Source organism: Lissotriton vulgaris, chromosome 6 (assembly GCF_964263255.1).
Source record: "Lissotriton vulgaris chromosome 6, aLisVul1.2, whole genome shotgun sequence".
Taxonomy (NCBI): domain Eukaryota; kingdom Metazoa; phylum Chordata; class Amphibia; order Caudata; family Salamandridae; genus Lissotriton; species Lissotriton vulgaris.
Window position 1 is genome coordinate 18,690,437 of NC_141694.1, and position 15,722 is coordinate 18,706,158.

Genomic DNA, 15,722 nt, shown 5'->3' on the forward strand with positions numbered 1-15,722 from the left:
GTCCCAGAATCGGTCTGTTCGCGGATTTTGCGGGTGTTTTGCCACGTTCGCGTCGTGAAGCAACAATCTCGCACTCGCGAAATTGCAAAAAGTGCAATTCTGCACCAGAAAACCACCAGCAGGCAGCATAAACCTTCTGAAACTTGATGGATGGCATTGGATAGTGGTGATTTGTGTTGTTTTTTTATGACTTTTTGGAGTAGGGGTTGGGGGCTGGCTATGTTGGTTGGGGCCATTTTGAGGCATGTTCCTGGCCATGTGGATGGGGGTCAAGCGGCCATTTTGAAGGCAGGCAGTGAGCTTTGTGCCATAGGCCTGCACCCATTTTGCCTTGCTTTCACCCATTGTGCCCAGGTTGAGTCAGTGGTACATGAAACTACAACCCCCTCTGTGGGCTCTCTTGGATCAATGTTAAATTCCTGTTTCCCAAAAATTTAGCAATTCTTATTTTTGATTTTTCCATATTGTGGTGTGCACGTCTGTATTCATAAATGCCTACTTGCAAACTATTAATTGAAGCGCCACATATGCAACATATATTTAACTGATGTTCCTCTGTCTTCGTTTGCTTTCAGGTGCACAAAGTCAAGAACTCCGCATCATCGTTGAGCATCAGTGCCAGGAAGAAGTCCTGCTGCGGCCTGCTGTTCCGACATCTGAAGAAGATGGGTCCGAAAAGAGGTGCCCGTAGCTTCTCTTGCAAGAAAGATGTCTCTACTAAGGAGAAGAAGAAGCAAGTGGCACCACTTACCAAGGAGTCTGGTGCCTCGACCACTAAATTTATGTGGAAAAAAGAACAAAAGTCCACCATGAGTGCTGCACAGGTAGCCTGTTTAGTGGTTCAATCACCAACGACCAGTGATGTTGGCTCAAGTACTATTCAACAACCAAAGCCGCAACAACAACTGCATGAGCTAACAGTACAAGCACAAGTACATGCGCAAGGAGCTGTCCGAGAAGGAGCTGTCCGAGAAGGAGCTGTCCGAGAAGGAGCTGGCCGAGAAGGAGCTGGCCGAGAAGGAGAAGGCCGAGAAGGAGAAGGCCGAGAAGGAGAAGGCCGAGAAGGAGAAGGCCGAGAAGGAGAGGTCCATGGAGAGTTGCAAGTAGAGGTCAGTGAAGAGGCCCATGTAGCGGCGCATGGAGCGGTGCAAGTGGCCACAATGGTTGTTCTTCCAGAAGTAGGGGCACAGGAGGAAATTGACTTTGGAGCCGGGGTATCATGTCAGGAAGACGAAGCCACTCCGCTTGATGATTCATTTTCTCCCAGCTCCCCAGCAAGGAAAAGATCAAGGAGGGTGTGTAGAAGTTCCTCTTCAAGCCCCGCTCCATCAGATGATCTGGATCCAGATTGGCAACTATCTCCGACGTCTGAGAGGGAGGCACACCATGATCTGAGAAAGGTATCAAATGTTAAAAGGAAGGGCCCCGGAAAGCTCATACTTATGGATCCGAACGTCGGACTTGATGAAGTGGTGCATTCTGATGTTGATGAACAGGATGACAGCAATGACCTAGTCATCACACACGTCATTCCAGCCACACCGGCCATGCAGCAGACAGACATTTATACCCTATCCCGACGTCATGCTGAGCGTGACCCTGGCGATGTGGCACTGGTAGCACCACCAACGCAGTCAAGTAGTACAAGTTTAACAAAACCTACAGCTCCCATATTTTCTCCCCAGAGGGGAGCTCCATCCAGCTCGACTCCCTCAAGTAGGGTTGCTGCAATAATTGCACAACAACCCAGTAGATGTCTGCAAGGCTCATCCACCACTGCTTCATCTGGCATTGGCAGTATCACCTCGTGCGGCAAAACCAGAAGTTTCCAGTCCCCAGTTTGGAACTTTTTTAGTGTCCATGCAAAGCATGATAACCTAGCCGTTTGTTCCATTTGTACGACTACAGTTAGCCGTGGTAAGATTGGTACCAACTATGGTACCGGAGGCCAGATAGGTCATCTTGAAAGAAGGCACGCTGTTGAATGGTTTGGGCACCTAGCACACATCAAGGGAAAGCAATCCCAAAGGGCAAGTGGCCAAAATATACCCGTACTAGGTGTTTCATCTGAAGATGACAGGGAGGTAGAAGAAACGTCAGACATTTATCCGGGCGCACCCAGTACCCCTGGCAGCACCACACCCTCCGGAACATATAGGAGGCACACTGAGAGTCTGGGAGACACACCAATGCGGAAAATGTCAACACTGAGCAGAAGTGGGTCGAAGAAGGCATCAGCATCATCCATTAAACTTGTCCAGCGCAGCATTACAGACATGTTCTCCTCAGATGCGCCATTTCAACGCAACCACCCAATTGTGCTCCTGTATAACACTAAGCTGGCTAAAATGCTAGCGGTGGACCTTCTCCCTTTTTCGTTTGTCGAAGGTGTGGGTTTTCTTGAACTTGTGGCAACACTGGCCCCTAAATGGAAGGGTCCTAGCCGGTTCTATTTTGCCAGGGTTGCTGTTCCAGCACTACATAAAGAGGTGCTTGAGTTGGTTGGGGCAGCTTTGCAGAAGAGTGCTGTTCACACTATACACCTGACAACAGACATGTGGACCAGTTGCCAAGCCCTTGATTACATGTGCATCACTGCACACTGGGTCTCTTTTTCAGGGGTTGCAAAACGGATAAATGCAGGTGGTGACTTGGTCGACATTTTTAAGGGTGCTCGTAAACATGCAACATTAGCCATGTTTGGCATGGAGAAAACTCATACTGCAGACAACATTTTGGATGACTTTAACAAAAAGGTCTTGCAATGGCTGCCCAAAAGAAATTGCAAGGTTGGTTATGTTTCTACTGATAATGGCAGCAATGTAGTTAAGGCCATGGCGGACGGTGACTATTTCAGAGTGCCGTGTTTGGCGCACTGTATGAACCTTGTCGTGCAAAAGTTCTTGAAAAAAGAACCTGCAGTCGACAAAATACTGACCATCTGCAGAAGAATATGCACACATTTCAACCATTCTTTTAAGGCCCGGAAGGAGCTGAGGCGCCAGCAAAATGTACGTAGAATGCCAGTGAAAGCACTTATCCAGGAGGTGGCAACACGTTGGAACTCAACCTTCTACATGCTTGAGCGTCTGCCTGAGCTGTTTCCAGTAGTCAATGAGTATTTCTACAACCTGGGTGGTGATACGACAGAAATGATGCTAGCGGTGGAGCAATGGCAGCTAGTTAAAATCCTGACAGACATGCTTCGTCCTTTTGAGGTCTTCACGCGTGAAGTCAGCAGGGAGGACTGTTCTTTGAGCAAAGCTATCCCATTGTTGCTGAAGCTCGAGCACCAAGTCAAGGTGGTGTCTTCAGAATTAAAGGATGCTGGAAAGAATGAAGCATATGAGTTGGCGCAGAGATTATTACAACGCCTAGTTAGCAATAAACGGCTTGTAAATATCAAGAAACAACAGCACTACATTTGTGCTACTATTCTGGATCCACATTACAGAAAGCCATTGTTAGGCAAAGTATTAATTCCTTTTGAAACTTCAGATGTTACAGAGTACAAAGGTTGGCTAGCTCGGTCAGCCATTCGTTTTGAAAGAGAGCGGAAGGAAACTCTAGGAGAAGACAGTACTAGTGAATCAGCAGGCCAACAGGCGTCCCAAAAAAGCACTTCTGTGCCTGTGGCAGAAGTGAGTGTCTTTTCCTCTGAGCCGTTAACCACACCAGCAACCGTATCATCTGCACCAGGCACAGGCGATATGTCTGAAGAGGATTGGCTAAGTCAGCTAGGGTTTCCTTGTCCCAGAAAGGACACAGAAGTGCAAAGTACAGGAATGCGGGAGAACATTGTTTCAATGGTGTAGGCCTACCTGGATGACTCAACAGCGGTCAATATTACTGAGGACCCATTGGCGTATTGGCATGGGAAAAGAAACATATGGCGAGAGCTCACCAACCTGGCTATCAATTACTTGTCTTGCCCACTCGCAAGAGTGTCTTCAGAACGTGTTTTTAGTTCTGCTGGTGGCATTGTGACTTCCAAAAGGTCCCGCCTCTAGCCCGCAAATGTGGAGCGGCTCACCATGATAAAGATGAACCAGCACTTCATACCACCAGATTACAAAGTACGAGAATGCACGCAGGAAGAAGAGGACACCGACCTACCAGAGGAAAGTTCTCCTCAGTTACCAGAAGTACTACCGACTGAATTTGCAGAGTATGAGGACGAGTTCTGCTTCCCTGACAGCGAGTTCTGAATACGAGTCAAGGATTCATTAACTTTATTTTTAGTCCGACTCCTTATTCACTTTTATTCCTGTGTGTCTGTCTTTCTTTGTTTAGCAAGTGCTTGATCCCATTCACAACAAAACTGTAATCACCCAATCAAAGAACAAGCCCATCAGCAGAACAGTCTTGATTTTGATGCCGCAGCATTCATCAGGTTCACAAGTTAGTTGCCAAGAACTCAGTCCTGGTCGTCTATCCTCCTCCTCCAGACTCACCCTATCCATTTCCCGTAATGCTGATGCCTGGATTCCGCACAATGAAGAAACTTACGTTGACGAGTCCCCTAAAGAGGTACTGGAAGTAGTGAGTCCTCATTTAAATACATTTTGCTAAGTGTGGCTTTTTTCCCGGATTTGCTTTTTGGCTGTTTGGGGGGTGTCAAACTTGTTTGCGCTTGGGTTTACGGGTCTTGGCTGGGCCATTGCTGGCAAGGTCTATTAAGGGATGAAATTGGTTAGGAGGAAATGGGAGGTGAAAACGTTTAGGCGTTATTGCTCGCTTGCCTGTCTTAGGGGTGCTGTCTGTGGGGCTTCTAGGGTTTTGGGGTCTGTGAGCCCCGCTGGCACATTTCGAATGTTGATTGCTTTTGCTTTGCAGAAAATCCACGCCGGGAAACTCCAGTTGGGGCCCTGCTGCAGAACGCTTTAGGACACTGTGAATTCCAGGCGGAGACAGCCCTCAAACACAAATTACAGTTAAGATAAGCGTTTGGATGGGAGGTAGTATAATGGAGTATTAGGAGGAGAGGCGAGAGAGTGACAGTGGTACTACTAGAAAACTCCTAGGACTCTTGATTTAAGAAACTCTGAGACAGGCATTTAACTTTGGAAAACATTTGGCCAATTACACGTGAACCAACACGATGACAGTGCTCAGTAAAACGAACTTACTGCAAAGCCACCACCCACCAGGCTCAAAAGTAGTAAAAAACAGTTATGCTCTGATAAAGTTTGAAAAAGTATATTTTTATATCCCTAACAAAATAATCTCCCGCAAGACCCTCCCTAACCCCAACAAATAATTTTTAAATAGTCCTTCAAAAGTCCCCAAAAACCCCAACTTCCATTCCCACCCCCCAAAAGTCTATAAAAAAGGGGCAAGGGACACTCTAGGGATGCATGGTGTTGACTTTGGCCTCCAGAATTGAATTGAATTGAAGGAGATTTATAATGCGCAAGAACAATAACCCGCAGGTATCAAGGCGCCTAACAATATTATCAGAGATTGAGACAGAAGAACTTACATATAAGCTTGCCGAAAGAGAAGAGTTTTTAGGGCAGTGCGAAAGTTCTGTAAAGACAGAAGGGATCTCAGGTCCAGGGGAAGGTCATTCCACCATTTAGGAGCTAGAGTGGAAAAGGCCCTGCCACCCCATCTAGCTCTTCGTACGCGGGGGGCTATCAGAAGCAATTTCCCGGAGGAACGCAAGTTCCTTCCAGGGATGTAGTGGGAAATGATGGACCCAATTCCCGTGTCGCTATTTTTGGCGATGGCTCTGTAGGTCATGCATAGAACTTTGAACCGGATTCGATGTTCTACCGGTAGCCAATGCAGCGTTTTCCTGGCCGCCGTGGCCGAGGAGCGTCTGGGAATATCCAGAACAAATCTGGCTATGGCGTTTTGGACTACCTGTAAGCGCTGCAGGTGGCTCCTGTTAAGCCCAGCATACAGTGCATTACAGTAGTCCAAACGAGAACCAATGAGTGCGACGGCTATTTGTTTTCTTGCCTGCAAGGAAAGATATTTCCTAATCCTTCGTAGGGTGTGAATCAAACCCCAGCAGGTGGAGATGGTTCTACTCACCTGGCTGCCCAAGTCAAGGGCAGGGTCTATCAACACCCCGAGATTCTTGGCAGATGTTGTAGGGGAAGGGCACGTTCCTAGTGAGTCGGGCCACCAATTGGCTGACCAGATGTTTTCTTTCCCCCCAAACACCATCACCTCAGTCTTCTCCCCATTCAGTTTAAGAGAGTTCTGAATCATCCAATGACCAACCGCCTCCATACAAGATCTAAACTTGGAGGCGATTAGTACATCTGAATGGGGGAGAGAGACGAGGATTTGGGTGTCGTCTGTGTAAGAAACTACCTCCATCCCGAAAGATCTTATTAATTTGGCTAGTGGGGTCACATAGATGTTGAAAAGGGTTGAGCTAAGTGCCGACCCTTGAGGGACCCCACACAGCACTGGTCGGGATGGAGATAGGAACTCCCCCAGCTTGACTCTTTGTTCCCTCCCCGTGAGGAAAGAGGTCAAAAGATCCAGAGCTGTGTCCTTCACCCCCACCTCCCTCAGCCGAGATGAAAGTACTGAGGGGGAGAGGGTATCGAAAGCCGCAGTTAGATCTAGCAGGACCAGGAGGGAGGTCTGGCCCCCATCTACTGTCGTGCGGATCTTATCGAGCACGATGGTGAGGGCTGACTCAGTGCTAAATTCTCTCCTAAATCCATGCTGGGAGGAGTCTAGGCATCCCGAGCTTTCCACAAAAACAGTGAGATGCTTGTTAAGATGTGCCTCAAGCATCTTCACTGGAGCAGGAAGCAGTGAGATAGGCCGGAAGTTTTTTAGGACCCCCGGATCCAGGGAGGCCTTTTTTAACAGGGGTTTTACAACCGCCTTCTTCCATTCTATAGGGAAAATACCGTCTCTAATGGCTAGATTCATTACCTCTAGCAACGGTGGCAGGAGGGTCTCCCTACACTGCTTGATGACTTTCAGTGGGCAGGTATCCAGGGGAGAACCAGACTTGGTCTTATTTAGCAGTAACTCCAGATCTTGCAGGGCCAGCGGGGGGAAAGAGTCCAGGGTGCATAGTGGGGAGATGTCCGTAGTAATCATGCTCATCTCAACCCCTGAGGTGGGCGCACTGATACAAGCTCTTTGTTCCTCGAGGGCCAGGTGAATATCCTGAATTTTGGTGTGGAAGAAGGAGGCAATCTTATCACATAGGTCCTGCGAAGGAATGACAGGATCAGGGGCTTGCAGTTTGACTAAAGAGTCAACAGTTTTAAAAAGCTCCTTCGGCGAGGAAAGCGAGGTGGTCATAGTAACAAAGTATTCTTGTTTAGCCTGCACAATCTCAGCTTTATATTTTTTAACAAGGAGTTTATGGGCTTCCTTGTTCTTGAGGTCCCAACTAGCATGCCAAAGCCTCTCCTTTCTCCTCACTTCTTGCCTAAGAAGTCTGAGGGAATCAGAGAACCAGGGGGCAGATGGTCTCTTTCTGGCTCGGCGGCGAGACTGTACTGGGGCCAATTTATTCAAGGCCTCAGTGGTGACCTGTTCAAAGTGGGCGACTGCAGTCTGAACGCTGTCTAAGCCAGTGATAGAAAGGCTTGCAGCCCAGGGCACGAAGGAATCGCTATTGATATTCCTGAAGTTTCTGGCAGTCTCCATTATGTGATTCCCTTTTTTGCAGAAGTCCACCCTATGGCGTTCCAAAAGAAAAGGAACCGCCAGATGGTCAGACCAAGATAGATGAATCGGATCCTTAATAGTCAGACGGGGGTCATTGGAAAAGATACCATCCAGTGTATGTCCTGCACGATGGGTGGCTCCGGTAACACGTTGCGTGAGCCCACATGATTCCAGAGCCTCTCCAGGGCATCATGCCTTAGGGCCAGGGCATCATGCCTTAGGGCCAGGGCTTCGTACTGCTCCCGGAGGATGGCGTGGTCTAGGCGGAGGCCCTCCAACAGATTTTGGTATTCTTTTAACTTCCGTACCTCCGCCTCCAGGTCGGTCACTCTGTGCATTGCACGGTGCAAGCGAGCCTTTAGAGTACTGTGAGGGGCAGCCTTTGCTGCTCGGCGGTGGCGTCTGCCATCCCGGCTCCGTATCGCCGGAGCACTGCGCTGGCCGGCAGAACGTGGGGTCACGGAGGAGGATGCAGGTGTCTCATTTGATGTACTGGACTGCGTGTCCTCCCCCTCCAGTTCTACCAGCCGCCGATATTGGGCAACAGTAGCATCCAGCCTCCGTTGCCGGGCCAATAGAGTCTTCATACTCCTTGATGGTTTTGATGTTTTAGTATTACCAACTATATGAAGAAAGAAAGACATAATCTGTAACCAATGCTCTTTAAGAATATGATTAACACAAAATGATTCAGCAGAAAGTTGTGTCACAGTACAAATAGCAACTAGCCAGCGCAGTACAAAACTATTGAGGCCAGTATCATGGGCGTCCGCAGGGAGGGACAAGGGGGGGGCGCTTGCCCCCCCTCGGATTGCAGGTCCATCCAGTGCTGGCCCAGTGACAAATTACAATATGGTAATTACAGCAGGCTGGAACCGACAGACAGATAGAGGCAGAGACAGGGACAGAGAGATAGAGAGGGAGATGGCGAGGGAGAGAGAGAGAGGGATTGAGACTGAGGGTGACGGAGGGAGGGAGACAGAGAGGGAGGCAGAGAGACGGAGACAGAGGGAGACAGAGAGACGGAGACAGAGGGAGACAGAGAGACGGAGGGAGACAGAGAGAGAGGGAGACGGACAGAGTGAGTGAGACAGAGGGAGAGAGAGAGAGAGGGGGAGAGAGAGCAAGAGAGGGAGACAGGCAGAGAGGGAGGGAGACAGAGAGAGAGAGGGAGGGAAACAGAGAGAGGGAGGGAGACAGAGAGAGAGGGAGGGAGACAGAGAGAGAGGGAGGGAGACAGAGAGAGAGGGAGGGAGACAGAGAGAGAGAGGGAGACAGAGAGAGAGGGAGGGAGACAGAGAGAGAGGGAGGGAGAGAGACAGACAGAGAGAGAAAGAAAGATGTGTGTAATGTGTATGCCAGGTCTGGTGGCTCAGTGGACGAAGGCATCCGCTGCAGGGGCATGAGTTCAACCTCATGGTCATATTTTTTTTTTGTTGCTCTAGATCCAACCCCCTCCCCCACTGACCCTGCCCCCTTCGGTGCGGCCCTTGGCCACAAACCACACTGTCAATTTGGCCCCGAGAGAAAGTTTGTGAGGACCCATGCTCTATACCACATCCTCCTGATTTAGATTGAATTGTTTTTTTCTGGCATTTTTTGTTTTTCCCTGTTTTAATGTAGTTGCCAGGTCGTCTGCTGTGATGCCGCACAAGATTTTTCTCTTCCCCCTATGCGGTTCTTTGTTTATTTAAGCTCTATGTCGTGTTAGATTTAAAAAAAAATGTATGTAATACTTGTGCTCAATCATGTCAGGACTCAGGAGATGGTGATGATGTTGCCCCCCCCCCCGGAAACATTTCATAGTATTTTCGTAGTTCATCCAGTGACCGTCTACTCTCTGTAGATACACATCATATGCTATCTAAGAGTCAGATAGTACCATGATCCAGCTTACCTGTCCACTCCACCACCACTGTCTGTTTCCTCACAGTCTCTTGTTTGGGCACTTGCGCCACCGCCGCCTCCTCCCCAGAGTTGTCCTCGGACCCGGAGTCTACCACCACCACCACATCCGAGCTGGCCCCTGCACCAGATGTTCCACCTACAAAGTAGATTTAAGAATGTTAGATTACACCACTCACTAGTATTTGGTCTAGGAATGAAGGAACGTGAAAACAACAGAAAAAGTAATTGACTGTCTACTGTAGTCTAAAGTAAAAATGTCCCTCCTTCCACGGAAGGCTGTTGTCTTGCTGCACTTTTTTGTCACAATTGATGAATGCTTGCTTAATTTTAACACACACCATTTTTCTCTGAACAGACAGAAGCTGGACTTCTAAGGACAAGACCAACATCAACTTCAAACCAGGTGAAAGCTCGGCTCGACCACAAGAAATGTGTTCCATTACTCATCAACTCAGCACCAAGCACTTTTCCATTTCCAGCTAACTTAATTTTAATATATGTGTTTACTTTTACTTTTAATAAAGCTTTTAAACTTGAATAGACTCTGTGGTTTTTGGTCCTCCAGACTAGAGTGACTGAGCGAAAGGTTTTGCAAATTTTGGCAAGGAGGAGTCCGTGCCGCAGACACTACCAGGTTTATACAGTGTGCCAAACACGCCACTCGGAAAATGTATTACTCTGGTGTTTAGTGTCCATAGTTCGGTTTGTGGAGAATTGTCCCTGCAACAGTAGTGTTATGGATTGTGCTCCTATCTAAACACTATTTCGGAAAAATTAAATTAGGAACGCTTGGACAACAGTAGGTCCTCTATATTTAAATGAAAACTTACTGGGGCCAGCAAAGGAGCACTCGCCGCCCTGGCCTGCATCCTCCTCCTCTGGAGCCACAGCATCCTCCTGTTCCGTCCGCTTGCCCCTGGGGGGACCTGACGTACAACATGAAAGAAAGAACAGAAAACATTGATGATTGCTGCTTGTCGATGTCCTTGTCAACCAAATCAAACATTTAGAAAGAACAAGAACCAACTATTTCAGCCAAAAAGAGGGCTACAAAGGAAGGACTGCACCTGAGCCTCTACTCTAGGGGCAGATTTACAAGCCCCTTGCAGCTCTTTTGCTCCGTTCTTGCGTCACTTTTGTGACGCAGCGCCACAACAAGAGAGGCGCCATGGTGTGGCGTATATTAACAACGTGACGCATATGGGAGATGCATCCCATTTCAAAGCCCTGCGCCATAAGGGAGCGTTCCAGCGCAAGGGAGGGCGTTCCTGCGCAGGAACGCATGCTAACAGTGGCTATGGGGAATATATAAAATTTGAATCAGTCATTTAGGACAATGATGCGTCTCTCAAACCCTGCACCTGCATGAAGCAGACGTACGGCTTGACGCAGCATTGCTGGAGCTGCGCCATCGTTGCGACGCAACTCCATCAATGAGCAGCCTTTACGGCACCGATGCGTAAACGCTTCGGTGACGTTTTGGGACCATGGTGTGCCGCATTGTAAATATGGCGCACCATGGGTGGTGCTGGCGTGCCGCACACTTTGCAGGGATGCGCAGGTAATTGCAAATCTGACACTTAGGGGCATACTTACTAGTTCTGGGCTGCACACCTCCAGAGGTGCACCAGAACAAATGCGTAACACAAAACTAACCTTGCGTCACGGCAGATGCGCCGCAATTACAATGCGGTACAACCTGGCGCAAGGGTAGGCAGATGCGTGACGCATCTCGTGACAAAAGAGGGGCGCATCTCTAGAGTCGCGTCGCAGGCGCGATGCAACTCTAGCACTGCTCAGGGCTGCCCAATACTCAACATACCGCATCAGTCCTTACGCCTGCTTCAACCAAGCAGGCATAAAGAATTGACGTAGCAGCGTCGCGGAAGTGCCTGCGTTAAATCTTGTAGATTTCACGCAGGCACTTTTGCGAGGCGCACAGCTGCTTGACCGTCCCCCCCCCGCCCCCCCCCACCCCTGTGTGGGGACGCACCCATTGTGGCGCAGGCCCAGGCCTTAACGTGGCGCGTCTCCCTAGATGCATCACGTTGTAGATGACTCGCAGGGATGCGCCACGTTTACGTCGCTGTTGCGTCAGGTAAGGCAGCGTAAACGTGGCGCAAGGGGATTGTAAATCTGCCCCTTGGTGTCTAGCATTACGCAGTTCTGTAAAGTACACTCATACATTACTCAGCCCAATTAAATGAACACAAAATAGAAGAAAATAAGCAGTGGCACCGCCACAGAGAAGGAGAGCAGTGCACCTGAAATGCACAGAAGATTTTGAAATATTAATTTACCTCTACTATCAATGTAATCGGCAGCATTATTGCTCTTTATAAAAAAGTAAAAACAAACATTTGCAATATAACACACAGAGCAGGGGAAAAAACAGAGTAGAGAGTGATGAAAAAATTGCTACTACTACTCACCAAGCCCGGGAACCTCCACTCCCAGCAGGTCGAGCAGTTTGCGCTCCCTGTCCAGGATATCCGTCCAGCGGTGGGTCACCTGGTTGTAGGTGCGCTGGACCCCCGAGATGTCAAACAGGGCCCGGCGCACCTGCTCCCACTGCTTCCGTCGCTCCAGGCAGTTGGTGTAGCCAGCAGCGATCCTGCCGCCTGCCGCGATGGTCCTGGGGAGAAGGCGCTGGACATAGAAAACCAGTGAGCCCACCTCCTCAGGGCTGAAGATCTCCCTGGGCACCACCATTTCCGCCCTTAAACGGCCACACGGGAGCCGGGCACGGGCTGCGGGGCCCGTCTTGGGCAGCTTCACTGCTGTCTTCACCATGGTCTGGGCAGGTGGTAGGAACAAGGAGAAAAAATGAAAAAGAATAAGACTAGGGAAGAAGAAAATAAAAGTTTAAAAAAGTAGTTGAAAAGTAAACAAAAGTAGCAAAAAACACAAAAATATAAAGCTAGAAAACTAGAGGGATAGATAATAATTTAAATAGATTCAAAAAATATTATAACAAGCACAGGATGGCAGAGATATAGAGAGGATTAGAAACACCACCTAGCCCAGACACAGGAATGAATGAAAAACAAGATGGCGGCCCGATCACGTGAGCGCAAGTAAGTTCGCACGCAATTTCTCTCGCAAACTCGTGCAAACTTGTATTCGCAACGCGCTCATTCCGCGAGATTACACTTCGCGGGCGGAAACGGAAATACGTCACGCAAACAAAATGGCGGCGCCCATACTCGACCTTGGGGTATTTCGCACGAGTTTGCGGCTTCTACGGTCGATTTCGCACGACGTCGCGCCTCGCGAATAGCGCGAAATTACAGAAAAACGATTTTTGCAAAAGCAAAGGCTATGAGCAGGTGCAAAAGTTCAACCTCATCATTTGTAACCATTCCCTGTAGTGCTTCCTGAAGGGGCCCTCCAGAATTCGGTTAGGTTCCTGTTAAAAAAAAAAAATTGCAACAAACAGGAAAAGGAAAGGAAAGGGAGCAGACAAGCAGGTGCCAGCCTTCATTAATGTCAGTTTGGGCAGGGCAGGTGTTGTTGTAATTTAATTTTGCAAAACTTGAAGCACTTAGCAGGTGTGCTTTGCTTTGCCACAATAATGTACACTCACTGGTCAACCAGAGGGTGCTCTGATGACACCGAGGGTGGCATGGGTGTGCCAGCCAGAGGGTGGCATGGGTGAACCAGAGTGCCAGTGTTGACAGAGGATGGCAGTGCTTTGCTTTGCCCCAATAATGTACACTGGTGAACCAGAGGGTGCTGTGATGACACAGAGGGTGACATGGGTGAGCCAGAGGGTGGCATGGGTGAACGAAGAGAGTGCCAGTGGTGACAGAGGGTGGCAGTGATGAAGAAAGGCTTGCAAACAGGCTGGGCACGTAGAAACAACAAGTTCGCAAAACTGGCGACCTGACAAGTAATTTCGCAATTTGCGGAATTGCACAAAACCCTCGCGAACTTGCAGAAACCCGTGCGAACACACAAAAAAAAAATCCGCGAGGATTCGCGGAATTTGCGGATTTTCGCAATCCGCAAATTCGCAAATCCGCAAATTCGCGGATTGCGAATCCGCAAAATCCGCCCATGCTTAGTAAGTTTAGGATTTAGTCTTAAGTTCATTCTGTGAATCGGGCCCCCTAACCTTAACACTCCTAAACTGAGAAAAATCATAACTCTTCTCTCCCTCCAGCACTCTCCTCTCCCTCCTGCACACTTCTCTCCCTCCAGCACCTCTCTCTTCCTCTAACACTCTCCTCTCCCTCCAGCACTCTTCTCTCCCTCCAGCACTCTTCTCTCCCGCCAGCACACTTCTCTCCCTCTAACACTCTCCTCTCCCTCCAGCACTCTTCTCTCCCTCCAGCACTCTCCTCTCCCTCTAGCACACTTCTCTCCCTCCAATGCTCTCATCTCCTTCAAGCACCCCTCTCTCCCTCTAAAACTCTCCTCTCCCTCCAGCACCCCTCTCTCCCTCTAACACTCTCCTCTCCCTCCAGCACCCCTCTCTCCCTCTAACACTCTCCTCTCCCTCCAGCAACCCTCTCTCCCTGTAACACTCTCCTCTCCTTCCAGCACCCTTCTCTCCCTCCAGCACTCTTGTCTCCCTCCAGCACTCTCCTCTCCCTCTAGCACCCCTCTTTCCCTCTTAAACTCTCCTCTCCCTCCAGCACTCTTCTCTCCCTCCAGCACTCTCCTCTCCCTCCGATGCTCTCATCTCCCTCCAGCACCCCTCTATCCCTCTAACACTCTTCTCTCCCTCCAGCACCTCTCTCTCCCTCTAACACTCTTCTCTCCCTCCAGCACCTCTCTCTCCCTCTAACACTCTTCTCTCCCTCCAGCAACCCTCTCTCGCTCAAACACTCTTCTCTCCCTCCAGCACTCTTCTCTCCCTCTAAAACTCTCCTCTCCCTCCAGCACTCTTCTCTCCCTCCAGCACTCTCCTCTCCCTCCGATGCTCTCGTCTCCCTCCAGCACCCCTCTCTCCCTCTAACACTCTTCTCTCCCTCCAGCACCTCTCTCTCCCTCTAACACTCCTCTCCCTCCAGCACCTCTCTCTCCCTCTAACACTCTTCTCTCCCTCCAGCAACCCTCTCTTGCTCTAACACTCTTCTCTCCCTCCAGCACCCCTCTCTCCCTCTAATACTCTCCTTTCCCTCCCGCACTCTTCCTTCCCTCCAGCCCCCCTTTCTCCCCCTAACTCTCTCCTCTCCCTCCAGCACACTTCTTTCGCTCCAGCACTCTCCTCTCCCTCCAACACTCCTCTCTCCCTTAAGCACTCTCCTCTCCCTCCAGCACTCTTCTCTCCCTCTAATACTCTCCTTTCCCTCCAGCACTCTTCTCTCCCTCCTGCACTCTCCTTTCCCTCCAGCATTCTACTCTCCCTCCAGCACCCCTCTCTCCCTGTAGCACTCTCCTCTCCCTCCAGCACTCTCCTCTCCCTCCAGCATTCTTCTCTCCCTCCAACACCCCTCTCTCCCTCTAACTCTCTCCTCTCCCTGCAGCACTCTTCTCTCCCTCCAGCACTCTTCTCTCCCTCCATCACCCCTCTCTCCCTCCATCACCCCTCTCTCCCTCCATTACCCCTCTCTCCCTCTAACACTCTCCTCTCCCTCAAGCACCCCTCTCTCCCTCTAACTCTCTCCTCTCCCTCCAGCACTCTTCTCTCCCTCCAGCACTCTTCTCTCCCTCCAGCACCCCTCTCTGCCTCTAACTCTCTTCTCTCCCTCCAGCACTCTTCTCTCCCTCCAGCATTCTTCTCTACCTCCAGCACCCTTCTCTCCCTCCAGCACTCTTCTCTCCCTCCAGCACTCTTGTCTCCCTCCAGCACTCTTGTCTCCCTCCAGCACACTCCTCTCCCTCTAGCACCCCTCTTTCTCTCTAAAACTCCCCTCTCCCTCCAGCAACCCTCTCTCCCTCTAACACTCTCCTATCCCTCCAGTACCCCTCTCTCGCTCTAACACTCCCATCTCCCTCCAGTCTCTCCCTCCAGCACTCTTCTCTCCCTCCAGCACCTCTTTCTCCCTCTAAAACTGTCCTCTCCCTCCAGCACTCTTGTCTCCCTCCAGCACTCTACTCTCCCTCCAGCACCCTTCTCTCCCTCTTACACTCTTCTCTCCCTCCAGCTCTCTTCTCTCCCTCTAACACTCTCCTCTCCCTCCAGCACTCTCCTCTCCCTCCAGCATTTT